The sequence below is a fragment of the Lissotriton vulgaris genome, chromosome 6 (genome assembly GCF_964263255.1).
Source record: "Lissotriton vulgaris chromosome 6, aLisVul1.2, whole genome shotgun sequence".
NCBI classification, from domain to species: domain Eukaryota; kingdom Metazoa; phylum Chordata; class Amphibia; order Caudata; family Salamandridae; genus Lissotriton; species Lissotriton vulgaris.
The window spans coordinates 1,398,562,891-1,398,584,637 of record NC_141694.1 but is presented as its reverse complement, the minus strand read 5'-3'; positions in this window follow the sequence as shown (position 1 = coordinate 1,398,584,637).

Genomic DNA, 21,747 nt, shown 5'->3' with positions numbered 1-21,747 from the left:
AAAATGCCAATCGTGGTGCTCATGCACACACCCCGTATTGTGGCTTTGAAGGCCCCCCACAGTAGCCCCGGATCCTCCACCACAGGTTCATTTAATTGAAAGTATTCTTTAATCGCTTTGTGTATGGTCTCTGCATGAAGTGAATTGGTTAGAGCACGGGAGTTGAATCGCCAGTGAAAAGGGGGTGGAGTGTAATTTGGGATCGTTAGAGCTAACAATACAGGGTTATGATCTGACAGGGTCCTGGGCAGTACTTGCAGCTCTCGTGTCCATAGTGCGATGTTGTCCGTGCCAAGCCAATAGTCCAGTCTTGACCAACTATGGTGTAGCGCCGAAATGTGCGTGGCCCCAGGTGCATCAGGGAATTTATGTCTCCAAATGTCAGTTAGTGACAAATCGGCGAGCATATGTAGGAGTTTCGCCCTAGCCTGTTTGTGTGGTTCTGAGGAATGTGCGGACCGGTCCACCCCCTCCTCTACAGTCACATTCCAGTCACCTCCACATATAATGTGCGTGTTTGTGAGTGTTTGTAAATGTCCCCACAGTTCCTGAAAGAACTCGGGTGCATCTAGATTTGGACCATATACATTTAGAAGCGTTAGTCGGTGACCACGTAGGGCGCCAGTCACGATCACATATCTGCCCCCAGGGTCGCTGATAACTTTATGTACCGTGAAATTCACACCCCTACGAATTAGCGTTATCACCCCTCTGGAATACGAGGAGTAGGTAGCCATATACGAGGACTCCGACCAGCGTCCACCTATGTGTTTGTGTGTGTTCGGTGCGATGTGTGTCTCCTGTAATACAGCAATATCAATTTCCCATCTATTTAAGTAGGCAAACACCTGTCGTATCTTTTTCGGCTGCGTGAAACCACGTACATTCCACGTGAGGAAGTTGGCATGTGTTCTTCCATTACCTCTAGTTACCTGGGCCATCTAGAAGACCAAGGGATCCACAGCGTTAACCGATCACAATCATAAACAGGGTTAAACATTTCTATCACAAGGTGAAATCAAATGCTCCCGACCAGCCCACATCTCCGTAACACCCTGGAAACAAACATGTAGTAGTAGCTTTGGTCTCGTAAAATGAACATTGCCCCAAACCCCCCTACCCCCTCCCACTCCAGCAACCCAAAACTGCTGAAGCCATTTTCCCTCATTAAACATCCCTTATAATAGAAACAACTGATGTGGGGATTACCCTTGTGGAGGTCCGCGTGGGGCACAACTCTACACCCAAATGAATGGGTGTGGACGACCACATATCGTACGATTCACATACGTGTGCTCTGCCCACCCACCTCAGACCCGCCCGCAGCACATAAGTGTCCTGACGTAACTTGCGAGCAACAGAGTGGGACACCCAAATAGCAAAACATTGTAGTATGCATGTAACAATCATATAGTGCTGATTCGTAATATGGACAGTAACGTGTGATATGGTCGCATACAGGTTGACTGGTGCCATTGGCCGTCCCACAGTTCCCTGTCGAGGAGGTCAACGATTGGTCTAACATACAATCTAGAACGCTAGTATGAGTACAATGTTATAACAATGCCCCAATATAAGGGTCGACCTCAGCATGTGTGACGCAGTGTGGTCACCTCCATTGATCCTGCAATGCGCAACAATTAGTATACAAACATGACAACCCAAAACAGGCAAAGACAGCGCAAGCGGCTGGATCGGCCAGCAGCCAGCAGTGTCTGATCTCCTGAAAGTAAAGACACATGAAGTCAATAAGGTAGGGCGGACATATAGCAAGCAGTGTGTGTCAATAATAGACCCTCCATTGTCTAGTTTTAAGGCACAATGTCTCCGCAGTTGGGAGCACATGAGTATCTGCGCCTATATAGCCATCTACCAATGCAGTTCCAATTTCTGCCACTCTGAACATTCCCATATGTTAACAATGAATGTGGAACTCTAGAAGGACAGTAGTCACCCTCTATAGTCATCTCTGGCCGCCGAGTGTGACCCCTGACAACAACCCTGCGGCGACACAACGCAGCCACTGCCCTATCTTGTTCTGGGACCAGTAGCTCACATTATAAGCATCCAACATCTTACCACAGAACCTGAGGAGATCCACCCCACTCACTGTCCACCTTCAGTCTGAATCCTGCTGCTGGTCCTCGCAAGCCTTCGTTTTAGACTGCTGTATCACCTTTTTAACAAATTCCTGTGCAGCCTTCGGCATGGATAAGATCACTGACTTCCCTTCCCAAGTTACCCACAATCTGGCCGGGTACAGCATGGAGTAGCTGATGTTAACGGTCTCTCAGGTTTTTCTTTATGCAGACGCAAATTCTTTCCTCGCTTGTTGTACAGCTACAGTGTGGTCCAGATAAAATTCAAATGTGTTCCCTTGATAGGTAATCGTACCTTTCTCACGGGCCAGTCGCAGTATAGTGTCTCTGTCACGATAGATTAGAATGCTGGCTACTATCGGCCGCGGCGCAGCTCCCGGTGGCGGGCGTGGTGCTAGGGATCTGTGTGCCTGCTCTACGATGAAGACCGGAGACAGTGCGTCCTCGCCGAATATATCCTTGCACAACTGCTCTATGTAGATTTCCATGCGGCCTGTGTTGGTAGATTCCGACAGTCCCGTGATGCGTACATTATTGCGCCTGGAACGCGCTTCCAACTCCTCCTCCTTTGCCTTTATCACCTCCAATACGCGCTCCATACCGGAGCATTTAGAGGAAGTGGCACAGGACTCGTCCTCCACTGTGGATATCCTGTTTTCGGCCGTGTCCAAGCGTTCACCATGCTCGTCTAGTTTCGCAGACATGCCATCCATTCTGCACCTTAAGTTATCCAGTTTTCCATTAATGTCTTGTAGGTTCGCCTGTATGGCCAGCAGTATTTTCTCCATGTTTGTATTAGCCGCCAGTTCAGCCGGTGCGCCCCATCTGCCATCTGGTCCGTGGGCTTAGGTACTTTCTTGCTTTCAAATGAAATCTTCTGTTGCTGTTTATCAGGCTTTCCCATCTTCTCCCGGAGCGGGTGCCTCGCTTGTGTGATCTGGTCACTCTATCTGATGTCGCCGTTTTGACTGCGGGGTGGCGCGTGATCTAATGTCGCACTCTGGGGCCGGGACTCCTGTGTCTCCTGTCTTTACGCCCTCCTGTGACGTGATGTAGGTGGTTGGTGAGTACGGAGAGGATTATGGCCCGGCAGTTCACAATGAATGCGTTGGATATTATTACACAAACAGTTCTGACAAGTGCACGATGTTATGCGCAGTCTCGAGTTTAATTGGACAAGCGCCGAGACCTTGCACTCCTGTGTTTAGGGGGGCACTGCATGGCCATCTGGACATAGGGATATACTCCGTCGAGTTCTACCCTGCGCAGCTGGTATTGGTGTGTTTTACTCCCCTGGATCTTGCGATCGTATCAAACATAGGCTGCCGCACTCAGGGCGCACTCGTCACTCCGCCCGTGCCCTGCCACCTGTGTTCCGAACCTCTGATGCCTGGTTTCCCTCTAGTGCAGGCGTCCGGCCTCCTCCTTCACCCTCAGTGCAGCCGAGTTATATTGGGAGAACAATGTCCCACCCACGATCTCCTGTGGTGCAGTCACCGCCATTAATCAGCACCGAGTCTTGGGGGTCCCAGTCGCCTGCTATTCCCTACTCGCGGGGGGCCATAGATCGTGTGAAACTTTGCGGTCACTAGTCCCAGCACCCAGCGCCCTGCGTTGGATCAATGTGCAGCCACCCGATATTGCGGCGCCATGGGGACCCCAGATCTCACCGTTCGCACCTGCAAGCGTTGTAGATGTAGCGCGGTTCACGCAGTAGGCGGCTGCTACAACTCCTCCCATACAATCTTCAGAATGTTACTGGCATCGGCGGCAGTATCCACTTTCCTGCGCATCAAGTGCACCAATTATTACCGTTCTCCGTTAGCCCGTCAGTGCGTCGCCATTTTTCTCCCGCCGCAGTCCAGTCCAGCACCGGCCGGGTGACGTGAGGGCAAGTTCACCAGCGGCGCCCATGAAGTCCGCATCAACCGCTGCACACCCACTGCCGCTCTGCCGTTTGTTGTCTCCCTCATACCAGGCTACGGGTGTCTCACCAACGTCGCAGGTTCTCGTCCGGGACTGTTCCGGAGCCGGACGCCATCTTGACCATAGCCTCCGTCTGGTGAGTGCCGCATATCGCTCAAGATCTCTGCTGTTACGCGGAAACATGCCTCGCCGATCTTTCAGGTTGTGCCCAGCATGCTCCCACACACGTTTGTGGGGTCTGCGGACGGTTTTGCGGGCTTCAGGCAGTAAAAACCCACATTATCGTGGCCGTCCGGCGGAGCTGTGATATTACCCAGCCATTCCGCTGCGCGCCCCCTAGCGCCTCCCTATTGCCCCTTTTTTAATTCTTGTTTTGGCGGGTGGGAATTGTGCGTTGGGGTTTTGGACATTTGGACTTTCTCGTTGCGGACATTGGTTGGGGTTAGGGAGAAGGGTGGGTTAGGTTTTGTGTTTTTTTTACATAGTTTTTTTTTTGTTAGGGTTATATTAAAGCTATATTTTTACTTTAGATACAATGTTGTTAATGTTTTGTAGGTGGGGTTACTGTTTTACATCACACTGTTTCCTTGCTGGTGCAGGTCCGCCCATAGCCAGTGTTTGATTTAAATAATTGGCTGACTGTGTAAGACACAAACAGATAGATGCGACACCCCTCACTGATTGAGTTGTCCTACTAGTACTGTCAGTCTCTCGCTTCTAGTCTATGCATTCTTTATCTGGACTCAAAGGAGTGTGTGATTTGATTGAAAACATGTTCATTATTAATTATGCCTCCCCCAAACTTCTCTTATCTTTGCTTAGTGTTTAACTTATGCAAAAACCACAGTTGATGGACAGAATGCATGACATTGTTCTGCATTCTGTCCATCAACTGTTGTTTTTGCATTTGTCACCCCGAGTGGGATGGGTATGCTCAGACGTGAGTCCCATGCTCTCCACACCACTGGATTCAAGCAAGCCGGGCTAAAGAAGGCTGGAATGCCAGAAACCGGTCCTCGGAAGCTTGTTTCCGGTCCAGGGAAGGCATGGCTTGGCAGTTCGGTCTGGACTGTTCCCATAAGGCACAGGGTCAGGCTGATTTGCCTATGGCCATGTCTGAACTGGGGTGGTGTGGAGTGCAAAAAAAAATGGATTTAGTCCCAGATCTCTGTACTGGGGTGAATGTATGACATTGTTCTGCATTCTGTCCATCAACTGTGGTTTTTGCATTTGTCACCCCGAGTGGGATGGGTATGCTCAGACGTGAGTCCCATGCTCTCCACACCACTGGATTCAAGCTAGCCGGGCTGAAAAAGGCTGGAATGCCAGAAACCGGTCCTCGGAAGCTTGTTTCCGGTCCAGGGAAGGCATGGCTTGGCAGTTCGGGCTCTACTGTTCCCATGAGGCTCAGGGTCAGACTGATTTGCATATGGCCATGTCTGAACTGGGGTGGTGTGGAGTGCAAAACAACGATGGATTTAGGCCCAGATCTCTGTACTGGGGTGAATGTATCACATTGTTCTGCATTCTGTCCATCAACTGTGGTTTTTGCATTTGTCACCCCCAGTGGGATGGGTATGCTCAGACGTGAGTCCCATGTTCTCCAGACCACTGGATTCAAGCAAGCCGGGCTGAAGAAGGCTGGAATGCCAGAAACCGGTCCTCAGAAGCTTGTTTCCGGTCCAGGGAAAGCATGGCTTGGCAGTTCGGGCTCTACTGTTCCCATGAGGCCCAGGGTCAGACTGATTTGCATATGGCCATGTCTGAACTGGGGTGGGGTGGAGTGCAAAAAAATGATGGATTTAGGCCCAGATCTCTGTACTGGGGTGAATGCATGACATTGTTCTGCATTCTGTCCATCAACTGTTGGTTTTGCATTTGTCACCATGAGTGGGATGGGCATGCTCAGATGTGAGTCCCTTGCTCTCCACACCACTGGAGTCAAGCTATCCTGGCTGAAGATGGCTGATAGCTAGAAACCGGTCCTAGGATGCTTGATTCCGGTCCAGTAAAGACATGGCTTGGCAGTTCGGGCTGGACTGTTCCCATGAGGCACAGGGTCAAGGCTGATTTGCATATGGCCATGTCTGAACTGGGGTGGTGTGGAGTGCAAAAAAACGATGGATTTAGGCCCAGATCTTTGTACTGGGGTGAATATATGACATTGTTCTGCATTCTGTCCATCAACTGTTGGTTTTGCATTTGTCACCCCAAGTGGGATGGGCATGCTCAGATGTGAGTCCCTTGCTCTCCACACCACTGGAGTCAAGCTATCCTGGCTGAAGATAGCTGATAGCTAGAAACCGGTCCTAGGATGCTTGATTCCGGTCCAGTAAAGACATGGCTTGGCAGTTCGGGCTGGACTGTTCCCATGAAGCACAGGGTCAAGGCTGATTTGCATATGGCCATGTCTGAACTGGGGTGGTGTAGAGTGCAAAAAAACGATGGATTTAGGATTTAGATCTCTGTACTGGGGTGAATGTATGACATTGTTCTGCATTCTGTCCATCAACTGTTAGTTTTGCATTTGTCACCCCAAGTGGGATGGGTATGCTTAGACATGAGTCCCATGCTCTCCACACCACTGGATTCAAGCTATCCTGGCTGAAGACGGCTGATAGCCAGAAACCGGTCCTAGGATGCTTGATTCCGGTCCAGTAAAGACATGGCTTGGCAGTTCGGGCTGGACTGTTCCCTTGAGGCACAGGGTCAAGGCTGATTTGCTTTCGGCCATGTCTGAACTGGGGTGGGGTGGAGTGCAAAAAAATGATGGATTTAGGCCCAGATCTCTGTACTGGGGTGAATGTATGACATTGTTCTGCATTCTGTCCATCAACTGTTGGTTTTGCATAATGTTTAACTTAGGCACAGCGATAGCTGCATGGTGATGATGGTTTCCTTTTTCTAACAAGCCATGATTGTGGTGGTGGTGGTAGTAGTAGTAGTGGACACCGGCAGGGCAGCGTAACAGTTAGTGCTGTGTATGAGGATGATAACAAATCCCATCAATGCTGACAATTAATGCGGAGGTATATGTTCCTTTGTTAAATAAAAATCACCTCTAAAATATACTGCTCATGGGTGGACAAGCATAAGAAGATCATCGCTCTGCCTTGAAATTGAAGTACAGTTGCTTTCGCCAAATCCGCCCCAGCAAGCGTGTGATTAATTATTGGTGTACATTTAATTTAGTCACACCTCAATCAGTCACACAGCCCGAGGGAAGAGGGTTAGGGTTTGGAAAATGGATGGGAAGGGGGGGTTTGGGGAAAGGTTTGAAAATGAAAAACAGACAGTACTCATGGACAAACACCAAACAACAAACTCTGTAGACTACCATATCCATATCAGTATGGTAAGGGATAAAAAGGAAATGCATGCATGATGATGATTGATAAGGAGACCCGGATTACATACACATCTTGTTCAGTTGTTCCGGGCTTAATACTTTTACAGATAGCAAATACAATTTTTAAATATTCGTAGGGATGAATCATAAACAGAGAGCAAACCTAATGATAATAACAACAACAAGAACACACTATTGTAAAGATTGTAGACAAAAAAATTAATCAAATTATTTAAAAGATGATGAAAGTTGATACTGTTACTGTGTTATCCTGGTCAAAAATGTGGACTGGATTTGCATCTCGGCATTCCTCCTGGTCCTCTCGTCCATCAATCTTGGGTGTCGCCAGTCGCCACTGCCCACACGGAAAATGTAGATTTATTGGTAAGGTAAGTGTGCATTGTAATGTTTTCCCAAGTATAGGACAAGGCCCGGCCTGTAATTGTAGATGGAAAAACAAAAGGGATATTGAGAAACAAAGTTGAAAGACATGCAAAAGTTATGGTGTAGTGCAACAAGAACACTTTCCGAGGCGGCATATATACATCATCTCTAATCTAGTCTGTTTCCAGCATTGACCTTCAACAACAACAGGACAGAGCAGGCCCATAGTGACGGCACGTCGCTTAGCACATCCTCTGTTTAGAGTACTTTTTTTTAAAGAGTTGGACAAAGCACATATCCAAACATATTTTAGAACAACAAGGGTACCCCAAACAAGTCAGCACAAGACCTCAGGGAGCATACTTTTAAGAAACAACAGTCGTCCCGTGCACCATAGAGCCATAAGAAAAGATGAATATAGACACAGTCAATTCTGTATTAATATGACTTGCCAGCCGGACAGAGGTCTCAATGTTTTTACTCAACAAGGAATAAGCAAGGAATTTCCTTTCGACAATTTCACGTGGTGGGGCACAAGCATGTACCCTACTTAAGCACATACAGCTTAGTACATTCGAAGAGGCAGTGAACAGGAAAAGGGCTTTTTGGGCAAAAAGCTTCAAGGTTCTTAAATAACAGTTAGAACAAGGATTTCAAAATGCCCCTTTACACTCAACATAATACATGATATAGACAGTGTATAAGGCACATAAAAGGTCGACGGCGTTTCGATCCCACTTTTAAATCATGGGGATCATAATCAGGACATTGATTAATGCCTAATTCAATCAAGCTTCTATAGCCTAGAAGAGATTAAGGGAAATAGAAAACAAGGAAAAAATATATATAGGGAGATATATAAAACAGGGAAGAGTTGTAGAATTTGACTGACATTGTGGTGATAGGTGAAAAAGTGGTGGGAAATAGTAATAACAGGCAAGTCATTCCTTAAAAAGTGGAGCTAGAAGCGGACGTGGAATATAATGAGGATTGTTGACTTCCTCGCTTTATTTAGTCACTTAAGCCGTCGCCATAACCTTAGGTTCGTTGGTCTCCGCTACTCACTAGCTCTGTCGAGTCTAGGGCTCAAGACCACTGAGGCTACAATCCTCATTATATTGCACGTCCGCTTCTAGCTCCACTTTTTAAGGAATGACTTGCCTGTTATTAATATTCCCCACCACATTTTCACCTATCACCATTATGTCAGTCGAATTCTACAATTTTTCCCAGTTTTACATATCTCCCTATATATGTTTTTTCCTTGTTTTCTCTTTCCCTTAATCTCTTCAAGGCTATAGAAGCTTGATTGAATTAGGCATTAATCAATGTCCTGAGGATGATCCTCATGATTTAAAAGTGGGATCGAAATGCTGTCGACCTTTTATGTGCCTTATACACTGTCTATGTCATGTATTATGTTGATGTAAAGGTGCATTTTGAAATCCTTGTTCTAACTGTTATTTAAGAACCTTGAAGCTTTTTGCCTAAAAAGCCTTTTTCCTGTTCACTGCCTCTTCGAATGTACTAAGCTGTATGTGCTTAAGTAGGGTACAGGCTTGTGCCCCACCACGTGAAATTGTCGAAGGAAATTCCTTGCTTATTCCTTGTTGAGTAAAAACATTGAGACCTCTGTCCGGCTGGACAAGTCATATTAATACAGAATTGACTGTGTCTGTATTCATCTTTTCTTATGAATCTATGGTGCATGGGACCACTGCTGTTTCTTAAACATATCCAAACATAGCATTTTACAATTTAAGTTAGTAAATCAATGCACCTCAGCAATCCCACTGCTACACTCGACTCCACTACTACACAGACATTTGGGTCTGCTGTGGTTGTTGTTGAAGTGTTTACCTTTTATGGCACTCATAAAACGTCCTCCTGACCTGTTATTATTCCATGAATCATCTCCGATACTTGTACTGACTGACTGTGAAGATCGGCCTGCAGTAGCAGTAAAATTTTGCTATTACACAACAAGAGTAGAAATATTATTGACGTGAGTCACTCTTTAGTGTGCACAGTAAGACTACTAGTACACTTTGACTTTACTTCATGCACAACAAACAAACAACAAAAACACCAGTTGCTCAGCGTCAGGTGTCCAATGCATGACATTCCTTTTCATTACCTGTTCCTTCTCATCTTAAGTTAACGGGCCGTCTTTTTCGCCATCATCATCATGGCCGGTGCTGTTGTCATACTCAGTGTGCAGATTGAGTCCCCTTACTGTATTCAATCAAAAGCAATGTATCAATTTGCAGTAGAAGTACACATTTCCTATTAAATATTTGCAAGAAGGGGAATATTGCCTTGAGTTACATTTAGTGTGTACTGTAGAAAGATGATTAGTGCACAAAGACATAACTTCATGCACAACAAACAACAACAAAATCACTCAGTCTGCGACTCTGCGTCCAATGCATGGCATCAATCATTACCTGTTCCATCTCATTTAGTTAATGGGCAGTCTCCCTCAGCTCTGAAAGGAGGATAGCTATAGCAGTCATCATGTTCCACTTCTTTCGGCGGGACTAGGAAAGTTTTAATTTTTTCTTCTATTTTACATCATCCAATCATCATGAGGGCAATGGATTTAGGAAGATTCAGTATGATGGAGCGGAAGAGCGGGATTCGGAGGACTGTACTGTGAAATGCAGACACCTTAAACTTGTATATTGAAGTATGAAGAGTAGAAGACGGTGGTAATGGATTTGTTGTGATTCAAAGTTTGTAACCGGAACAACAGACACACAAATAAAGGAAAATAAGGGAAGAAGACAGGAAGTGCAAGCCTAATTGTCAGGGAAGTATAGCTCGTCCTCAAACTCTGGGGGTTCAGCCAGTAGTAGGTAATCATGTGACACACTACTTCCTTCACCTGAGCCGCTGTCCTCATCTTCCTCCCTTGCTTCATGTATTGTGTAATTCGTTGATATGAAGTGCTGATTCATTTTGATCATTGTTAACCTCTCCACGTTTTTGGGCGAGAGACTGGTCCTTCTCACTGTTACAATGGAACCAGCAGCACTGAAAACATGTTCGGAAGAGACATCTGCGGCAGGGCAAGCCAGATAGCTTATCGCCAGCCTGCTGAGCAGTGGCCATTCAGCCCTTTTCTTATACCAATACTGCAATGGGTTTTGATCAATGTACACCTCTGTTGGGTCATCCAGATAGGCCTGGACCATCAGCTAAATGTTCAGGGGTGCTGCTGCTAACCTTTCTGGCTCTTTTCTCTGTGCATCAGCACTGTGCTTATTAATGCCTAACTGTAAATACCAATCGTGTAACAATTCTACTGGGCCTAATGATCCAGTTATTGTTGCTGTTGTCGATAGTGATGGTGAGTGTTTTGAGCCAAACGCACTGCCCTCAGCCTCCAAAGTTGCACTTGGTGCCGCATGCTCTGCTGCAGTACTTCTTGTGGGTTGATCTAGCAGGCTTTTAAATAGCAGCCGTTCATTTTCCAATTTACTCGCTGCCTCACGTATCCAAGTTTTGTAGCGGGCAATATCAATCTTTGAAAAAGGAATAAATGCCTTCAGTCCCAATTTTGCCAGTGGATCCAGAATTGTGGCAGAAATGTAATGTTCTTGTGACAAAATCTTAATTTGCACCCTTGTATTTGCAGCTAAGCGATGGGCTAAGCTCTCCACCAAGTCATAGGCTTCCTTTTTTTCTTCTACACCTTTGTATGATTCAGACACCTTCTTCAGCTGATGCTATAGCATTTGCAATAATGGGCTAGCTTGGCCCATTGTACAGTTCTCCTTGCTGACTTCACGTGTAAAGACCTCAAAAGGACGAATCATCTCAGTCAGGCATTTAACTAGGCACCATTGGTCCATCTGAAGGGTCATGCCTTTCACAGTAGCATCCAGTCTTCGCTTGACATATTCATTGAGTGGCCTGTACTGCTCAAACAGATGATCAAGCATGTAAAATGTTGAGTTCCAACGTGTTGCCATCTCCTGGATGAGTGCTTTGTCTGGCATGTTATATTCACGTTGAATGACCTCCTCCTCTGGCTTTTTGTGCACCTAAAAGCAAATAAGCCAGGAGAAGAAGATCAGTGAAATGTTGCATTTGTTGTTGTGGTTCAGTTACTACTGTAGTAGTCCAAACAAAATATATAGTCTAGTCATTTCTGAGACTTTGTCAACAAGGGCTATGTTATACTCCTGTGTACACACCTACACTCTCAAGAAGGATAGGAAAGAGAATAAGAACCACCAAAATACAAATGTAATGGGAGTGGGGTGGACCCTATTTGCCATTAAATTATTTGAGCATCACATCATTCATGGAGCTGCTGCTGGCAAAGGGGGTGGATGGATGGAAGCAGTAAGCCAATAGGAAAACCATGCAGGCCTATATGGCAAAAGCGGAACACTAATAACTCCCACCACAAAAGGCCACCAGCCGGATGAACACTCACAAATCACAAGCAACAAGCAGGGGGCCAGGGAAACACCAGGACCTGACAAAAGGCCTATAAAAGCCAGGCAAAGGACGCATGCTAAAGCACACTGCTCTGCATTTTTTTTGCAAGAAAGTGCAAATACGAAAATTCACAGGCCCCAAAAAGGTCTGCAGGGTGCATGCATTGTACACCAACACACACCAGATACCCACAACAAAGGCATGTCTTTAAGACGCCCAACATCAGAAAGCCCACCCCAAAAAAACACACTTCCCAACTCAATTCAATGCCATCCATGCCCTATATGATGTCTAAATTCAACAGACCACACAGAAACACTTGATTAATAAAGCTGTGGCTACCTGCTCTAAACCTACTGGATGAAAGCAGACCTGTTGGCAGACAAGGCCAGACAAGCTTGAAGGTGTAGGCTTCAAAATGGCCACCAGCCACATGGCCAGGCCCAACACCAGAAAGCCCACCCCCAAACAAACACCCTTCCCAACTCAATCCAATGCCATCCATGCCCTAAATTATGTCTAAGTTCAACAGACCACTAGAAAGACTTGTTTAATGCAGCTGTGGCTACCTGCTCTGAGCCTACCGGATGAAAGCAGGCCTGATGGCAGACAAGGCCAGACAAGCTTGCAGGTCTAGGCTTCAAAATGTCCACCAGCCACATGGCCAGGCCCAACATCAGAAAGCCCACCCCAACAAAACAATTTTCCAACTCAATCCAATGCCATCCATGCCCTAAAAGATGTCTAAATTCAACAGACCACACAGAAACACGTGATTGATAAAGCTGTGGCTATCTGCTCTGAGCCTACTGAATGAAAGCAGGCCTGTTGGCAGACAAGGCCAGACAAGCTTGCAGACCTAGGCTTCAAAATGGCCACCAGCCAGAAGGCCAGGCCCCACATCAGAGAGTCCACCCCAAAAAAACACATTTCCCAACCCAATCCATTGCCATCCATTCCATAAATGATGTCTAAATTCAACAGACCACACAGAAACACTTGATTAATAAAGCTGTGGCTACCTGCTATGAGCCTACTGAATGAAAGCCGGTCTGTTGGCAGACAAGGCCAGAAAAGCTTGCAGGCCTAGGCTTCAAAATGGCCACCAGCCACATGGCCAGGTCCAACATCAGAAAGCCCACCCCCAAAAACACATTTCCCAATTCAATCCAATGCCATCCATGCCCTAAATGATGTCTAAATTCAACAGACCACACAGAAACACTTGATTAATAAAGCTGTGGCTACCTGCTCTGAGCCTACTGGATGAAAGCAGGCCTGTTGACAGACAAGACCAGACAAGCTTACAGGCCTAGGCTTCAAAATGGCCACCAGCCACATGGCCAGGCCCAACATCAGAAAGCCCGCCCCAAAAAACACATTTCCCAACTCAATCCAATGCCACCCATGCCCTTAATGATGTCTAAATTCAACAGACCACACGGAAACACTTGATTAATAAAGCTGTGGCTACCTGCTCTGAGCCTACCAGATGAAAGCAGGCCTGTTGGCAGACAATGCCAGACAAGCTTGCAGGCCTAGGCTTCAAAATGGCCACGCCCAACAACAGAAAGCCCACCCCCAAGAAAACACATTTCCCAACTCAATCCAATGCCATCCATGCCCTAAATGATGGCTAAATTGAACAGACCACACAGAAACACGTGTTTAATGCAGCTGCGGCTATCTGCTCTGAGCCTACTGGATGAAAGCAGGCCTGTTGACAGACAAGGTCAGGCAAGCTTGCAGGCCTGGGCTTCTAAATGACCACCAGCCACATGGCCAGGCCCAACAACAGAAAGCCCACCCTAAAAAATACATTTCCCAACTCAATCCAATGCCTTCCATGCCCTACATGATGCTTGAAAATGAAATACATTAAAAAAACACAAAAGGAACAGTTGCTTCATCATGCACCCACCCATGAGGCCATGACTAGCTCTGGGCCTACTGACTACTACTACCCACAACATTTAAAAAAAAAGGAATGATAGTTACCAAAATTAAACTGTAGTTGCAACAACTGAAATGCCCCCAATCAAACAGACACAATAACCACTTACTTGTAAAATATACAATTCAAAAATCCTCAAATCCAATGGCAATGATGCAGCAGACAAAAAGAGTGATCTTTCCAGCTAAAAATCCAAAGGCAGAATGAGCAGGAGATGGACAAAGCACTGGGAGGAGCCTGCTGGACAGGAACAGGAAGTTGGAGATTCTGTGGCACTTTCTCCCTCTCCCCCATTTAAAAAAGGACTCCTTGCACAAAGAAGGACAGCCACATGTCAATCTGAGGAGTTTTTGTCATCCAAATCATCATTTGCAGAAGGTTTTATGCTGCTAGAGCTGATATTCTTCTCCAAATTGAAAATGTTACATGTTCGAGTTCTCGAGCTTCACATTACTTCCGCCGGATGTAGATGGCTTGTCCAAAATGACGTGTTCGCGTTCTCTCGCTCCCTGACACGTTTTATATGACATGTTCGCATCCTCACGCTCTCACTCGCGGTGGAGAATGACGTGCTCGAGATCTCATACTCTCGCGGTGCATGATTGCGAGACGAATGACGTGTTTGCGGGCGCGTACTCTCGCAAAAGGGCGCAAAATGGCTACCAACAATCCAACATCTCGTGGAGCAAGCGACCGGATCGGGAAAACTTGTATGCGAACTCGGGGATCGAGGTAAGGCGATCGCGTGCGCGAGAGCATATTTTTACAGCCCGAGCATGAAAAAAATTTCCGGTACGCTGGGGATCGCGGAAATTTTGCCATTTTCGTGCTCTTCACGGAACGCGAAAATGTCAAATTATAGCAATTTCCGTGAACTGAACGAAATTTGACGCCCAGGCCTACAGAACAATCCCCAGATTACAAGAGAGGATAGTTCATCATTAGAGGCGAGGATACAACCAGCAGACATTACTCATGCCCCACGCACCTTAGCTCGCAACAAAGCACCAGGGCTAGACGGATTCCTCTTAGAACCCTCCAAGAACTTCTACTCCCTACTGGTCCCTCGATTGGCGGCGTTGTACGCTTCAGCATTAGATACAGGTGAGCTACCGAAATCCCTCCGGGAATCGGTTATCGTGACCTTCCTGAAACCCAACCGTGACCCACAATTGATGGCATCCTACTGCCCATTCACGCTCCTCTCCACTGATTGCAAGATCCTAGGAAAGATATTAGCGGATAGATACACACAAATCATTCAGCCCCTAGTACACCCCGATCAATGTGGTTTCGTCCCGGGTAGAAACACATCCCAGAATATACGCCGACTATTCCATGTCCAAGATCAAGTGAGCGACGCTTACCACCTAGCAGCATGCCCTATACTAGACCTCGAAAAGGCTTTCGACACCCTCACTTGGCAGTATCTCTTTTCGGTTTTACAACGAATAGGACTTGGCTCCACTCTCTTGGCATTCACACGTCTCTTATACACCAAACTCACCTCGCGCGTTCATATAGGGCGCTATTTCTCACCAGTATTTGCGGTGCAGCGAGGCATGAGGCAGGGCTGACTGCTCTTGCCTCTTCTTTTTGCCCTCACGGTAGAACCGCTGGCCATACGGCTGCGACGGGTGGTGGAACAGTGGGGCATCCCCATAGCAAATTACATGCCTAGTGTTTTAATGTATGTAAATGACCTTCTAATATATATTAGAGACATCACTGAGGATTTAATACCCATCTGGGCAACGCTGCTAGAATTTGTCGAAGTCTCTGGGTTAAGAGTAAACTGGGAGAAATCTACGGTGTACCCGCTGCACCCGAACCTTCCCCCCACGGGTCATTAGACTAGGATATCAGACCATCACTTGGAGCGCAGAGGCTCCGCGATACCTCGGTGTTCTTCTCTATCACACCCCGGCCAACATTTACGAAAGTAACCACCGTAGGGCTCTGGCTGGCATCAGATCCTCGGTAGCATTCTGGAAAAACCTCCCGTTAGTTCAGATTGGCCAGGTGGCCATTGCCAAAATAGTAATGGTTCACAACTACGATACTACTTCACAAACTTGCCAATAATCCCGCCCAGAATCTTCTTTTGAGACTTAGACGCACTCCTCGGCTCAGTGATATGGGAACAGGCAGACATAGGATAGCACTAGCAAAGTTACAACTACCCAAAACACAAGGAGGACTGGCCGCCCCACCCTTCGAATGCTATTTCTTAGCCGCACAACTGCAGTGGCTCTCCTACAGGACAGCAGGCAGACACATAGGGGAGAAATACACCATGAATGGTCCCGTGCCCATTACAGAACTCCGGCAACTGCTTCTACCGGGCACCAAAGCAAAACGTACATATCCCGTACAGGTAACGGTGGCACGCAAGTGCATGTAAAGGATACACCGTATGTCATCAGGGAGGCCCCCATATTCCCCCCTTCTTCTGCTGGTCGGATGGCCCAAACATGAACACTACTATACACCTAACATGCTACATGCATGGACAGACTGCGGCATCACTGAGGTGGAGTCGCTATATGAAGATGGCCAGCTTAGGCCCTTCCAGCGACTGAGGACCATGATCTCCCTGCTGGCATGTTCTTACTCCACCATCAAACTATTGTCAATACTATGACCTCTCAACAGGTGAACCAACCACACACCAGGTCGTATACACAATTTTACATATGGGAGATGAACAACACTTGGTCACATGGATCTATAAAGCCATCAGGGAACTCGGGAACAAACCACTAGAGACCCTACGGGCCACCTGGGAAGAAGGATTTGGCCGCTCTCTACATGAGAAAGAATAGGAAAGAGCTCGCGAATACCCTAAGAAGGTGTCTCGAAACGCACGTTTCAAAAATATACAATTCTCTATCCTACACAGATCGTATTTGACACCAGCGCGTCTCCAAAGCTTTTACCCCGACACCCAGTTCTTTTACCCTAGATGCCTATTGCAAGCGGCGGATTTCCAATATATGTTCTGGAGCTGTCCCACATTACAATCATACTGGCTACACATTCATAAGTCACTCAGGGACCTCACTGGGCTCACATATCTGAGTACATGGGAAGCCTGTGCACTGGGTATTTATCAGAAGAGGAAGCAACACAAAGTGCCCCTCAGACTTGTCTCTCTGGCCATTGTATTAACCACACTGAACATAGCCATGCACTGGCAGTCCCCTACAGGCCCTCCGATTGCTGCATGGGTGGGGGCGGTACACAAATGGGCAATGGCAGAGGAAGAAACATTAAGAGAAGAAGAGGTGAAAGGGATACGCAAACACCCTATATCACTGGACTGGGCTATCCTACTGAATCAGTTCAAACAATCACTAACCCATTGTGACCCGGAGACAGACCTTCACACACCACGAGACACACAGTCGCAGTTGCAGGCCGCAAACACGGATGGCAGATCTCCTGCAGCGCACAGTTAAAGTGGCTAGGTATTAGTGCCGGGCTATATGCCTTAAGTGTAAGCCGGACCCCCAGAGCTAGACCGACCATGGATCCCACCCCTTCGCCCCAGGAAACTTGCGGAATCACCGTTCACCGAGACACATGCTGTACCCAGAATTCCATGAACACCCCCCCCCCCAGGTTCTTCCCCCCATCATATTTAGCAATTCTCCATTGAAAGACCTTAAAAGTGACAAGAAACTAGACTATTCACGGCGCGAATAACAAAGCATTATGATATCAATACAAGTAAATGTGTTCTGCAGAATTGCGATATGATGCAAAGTGTCACTGTAAATGCAAAATGTCAATAAAAATATTTTTGAAAAAAAATAACCTAGTTGAATAATAAGAGATTATGTGTAAACAAAATAAATAACCTACTTTTGATATAGCAATAATGACGTCTTTCACAAGGATATGTGAGTGAACAAAGTAAATAACATAATTATGATCTGGCGATAAAACTATCTTTCAACAGTGTATTTCCCAATTTGTTTTAAAACTAAAATTGAAGGGGGCATGGCCAAATATTCCAACATGGTGGAAGCGCATTAGCATCGCTCTCGCAGCTCACTATCAATCATCCAGTAATCTGCCATCTTACCGCACTTACCCTTACATTGACCTCCCACGAGTCACTGCGAGTTGACAGGGCACCCGCTGTGCTTATGCATGGTGCCTCCTGCCCTTGTGGAACTGCCATATTCGCTGGTGAGGCTGGGCCCGAGACTCACCCTAAACGTTCTGTGCCTCCGGTGTAGCGGACCTTCCGCCAATGGTAGCAGAGGGCTGTGTGCCCTGCCTGCTTGCTGGGGACCCTCTGGACCCTGCCTGGGGTGTTGCTGGGGCTGCCCTTCGCTCCAAGTCCTCCGGTGACCTGCTTCTTGAGGGAGTGAGCCACCGGCGGATGGAAATGACCATTTTGTAAGCGGCGGGTCGGATTCCCTGCTCCGCTACCTTCATGAGATTCCGCACGCGATTGCCTGCGGTGCTGGGGGTCGGAACGGGCTGAAACAGGGTCGCCTCCCTACCCACACCAGGAATACATCCTTGGGCTCCCAAAAACGCCTTGAGTGGCTGCAGGTTTGGCTGGGGAGTCACGAAAAGGACCCAGACCTGCTGCTCCTGCCCCCCTTTCCTCCTGCCTGTGATGGGGCCTGGCGTGCACAACCATCTGCCTCCCTGCCTGCTCTTATTGTTGTACTCCTGGTGGCCTGGTGGCCTGAGGCCTCAGTGATGGGCCTTGTGGCGGGCGGATTCTCCTGGTCTTTGGTGGCCAGTTCGCCTGCAACGCCCGGTGGAACCTATTTCCTGTGGTGGATCTAGGAGGCCTACTTCCTCCTGTCATCGTCCTGGTGGTTGACCTGACCCCCGCACACCTTCTACTACCTTATGCCGTGGAGACTGCCATATCACCTGTAGCGCCACACCGGCCCATGGGGTGCCTTCCCTATGTGGCCATTCCCTGTAATTAGACAGTGCCATTACCTGGGTCTGCCCGCTAGGTGGGGTATCCACCTGCAGAGGCAGGTGGGCTTGAACCCGGTGAAGCTTTTGAGTGTAGGGCTCTTCCCCGGAGACCGTTTTTGTCCGGCCAGTGGTGTGTCCCCACGGTGGTGGCTGTGATATTCTCTCACTTCCAGTAATCTCCTCCATTGGACTTTCCCTCCCCAGTATCGTCATAATGGCTATTGCATGCCTACTGGGGCCACGTCCAAGCAATCTACCATGGAAAAGTACACTGGGGCCACTGCCCAACATCCCAGCCTGGAGGCCTCAGCGCCTGCCATTTCTGATAATGCTGCACTTTTGGCGGCTATCACGCAATCTCAGGATGGCCCAGAAGCCAAAATCGGCGCTAGGGGGTCAGACATCATGCTCCTTCGGCAGGACCTTCGCAATGCAGTGCAGGGGATCACTGAAACAGAAACACGGCTATCTGTGATGAAGGGCACCGTTACCAACCTCCAGAAAAAAGTTTCCAACTTGGAGTCACTAATGCGCGGACTGAAGGCCAGGGTGGAGGACGCGGAGGGCCAACCTCGGAGGAATAACTCCGCTTTGTGGGTTTTCCCGAGGGCTGTGAGTACAATGACACTGCCACCTTCTCGACCAAATGGCTTCTGGATTGGCTTCCTACTGAATCCTTGTCCCCCTGATTTGTCATCAAACGGATGCATCGTGTTCTGCTACAGAAGCCACTTCCGGGAGCTCACCCTTGTCCACTGATTGCCTGTTTTCTCAACTACACGGACCGGGATATGATTGTCCAGCAGGCCCGGATCAAGGGGGTTCTCTCCTATGCCTCACAGCATATCATGATCTTCCCAAACTATACCAAACTAGTCCAGCAGCGCCTACAGTCATTCACCAAGGCCAAGGCCCGTCTGCGTGGCCTGAAAATCCAGTATTTCTTACTATTCCTGGCCTGTCTGCATGTCTCATTTAAATCACAGACTTACTTCTTAGACTTCCCGGAGGAGGTCTTCAACTGGACAGATGAATCAGTCAAACTGAAGGTCAATACCCCCTCTTGAATGGACTCTGATGCTACATCAGCAGGCTCCAACCTAGCCATGCCTAGGCCCACTGGGAAGCAACAGCAGCGGTCTCGCTCGAGATGAAGATCCCAGCCCCCTGCAGCTCTCATAGACGCGCAACGGATGGTCGGCAGTCCCGGTCCCGAACATGACGGAACATTTCCGAACTTTAGCTAAGATACATACCTCTCGATGGCAATCTAAACTGGGCTGCAAAGTTCTGTACATTTTAGCAAGACTCTAGTAGCCTTGATGCACGTTTTATGGTTTGTTAGGATTCATTGGATGGGAGCGGATCCTACCGCCCTTCGGGAGTTGGAAGTTCGCCATACCGCTACAGATGCTTCAACGTTTTTGAGGTATGGGGGGGTTTGGGAACTGTTTGCTGTTTGTTAGTGTCACACTGATCTCTCTCCTGCTTAGCATTTGCACGCATCCTCATACCCAATCATTGGTCCATTTATGTGATGCTAACCCGACATAACGCTCATTCAGGCTAGGTGTTTAACCATCGTTAGCTTAAACGTCTGGGGCTACTGGACAAGGTTAAAAGAGGGGCAGTACTCGGTCAGGCTAGGCGATACAATACTGACATTGTCATGCTGCAAGAAACACATCTGTTGGACAATAAAATGCTCTGCCTGGCACACTTTGGCTTTGCTCAGACCTATCACTCAGGCTTCACTAGGTGGTCCCGAGGGGTGACGATATTGATTCATCACAGACTGCCATTTGTCCATGACCGTCCTTGAACCGATCCCCAGAGCAGATTTATAGGGGTATCTGGCATGCTTTATGGTGAACCTCTCATGCTGGTGTGCGTATGCCCTTCCTCCTTTGACGTCCTCCTTGGTGGAACGGGTGACTTTCCTTTGGACCGAATTTACGCCGGGCCTGCCGTTAGCCGGGCGTGACTGGAAAGATGTTATGTGTCCCTCGCTAGATAGATGGCATAGCACAGGGCCGACGACTGGCATGCCCGAGTCAAAACTACACATGCTAGCTCAGGGATTGGGGTGGGTCGATATCTGGCAGAAACTACACCCTGCCGCAAACGAATATACATACTTTTCGACCACACACAATTCCAAAGATTTTGGACATTTATAAATAAATGTAGAATTGAAAGACATATTAGCTTGAAATGTGGGAATAGACAGACTAAATACTTACTGTGAAGAAGAATTATTATTCATATGTAGAAGCATAACTAGAAATGTAAAAATATTTCATGAAAAATTAACAGAGCTTGCTTAAAGAGATGGGAATTGAAATAGGGAAATCCAAAGTACTACTGAAACCTTACAGAGCAGAATTTATTGACAAAGATTTAGAAAATATGAATGTGTCAGGAAGGAAATTACAGATTAAAGAACTAATGACAATTTTGCAAAATTGGGAGAATTAGGCAGGTGGAAAACAAGGTGTATTAAGAAAAAGGAGGATGCTCAGGCAAACAGGACTGCATCAGAATACTTATTAGGAGAACCTAAAAAGACAGAAAGGTTATGTCCCATGAGAGAAGTACCGGGAGGAGGATATGTACATGTTCCAGGG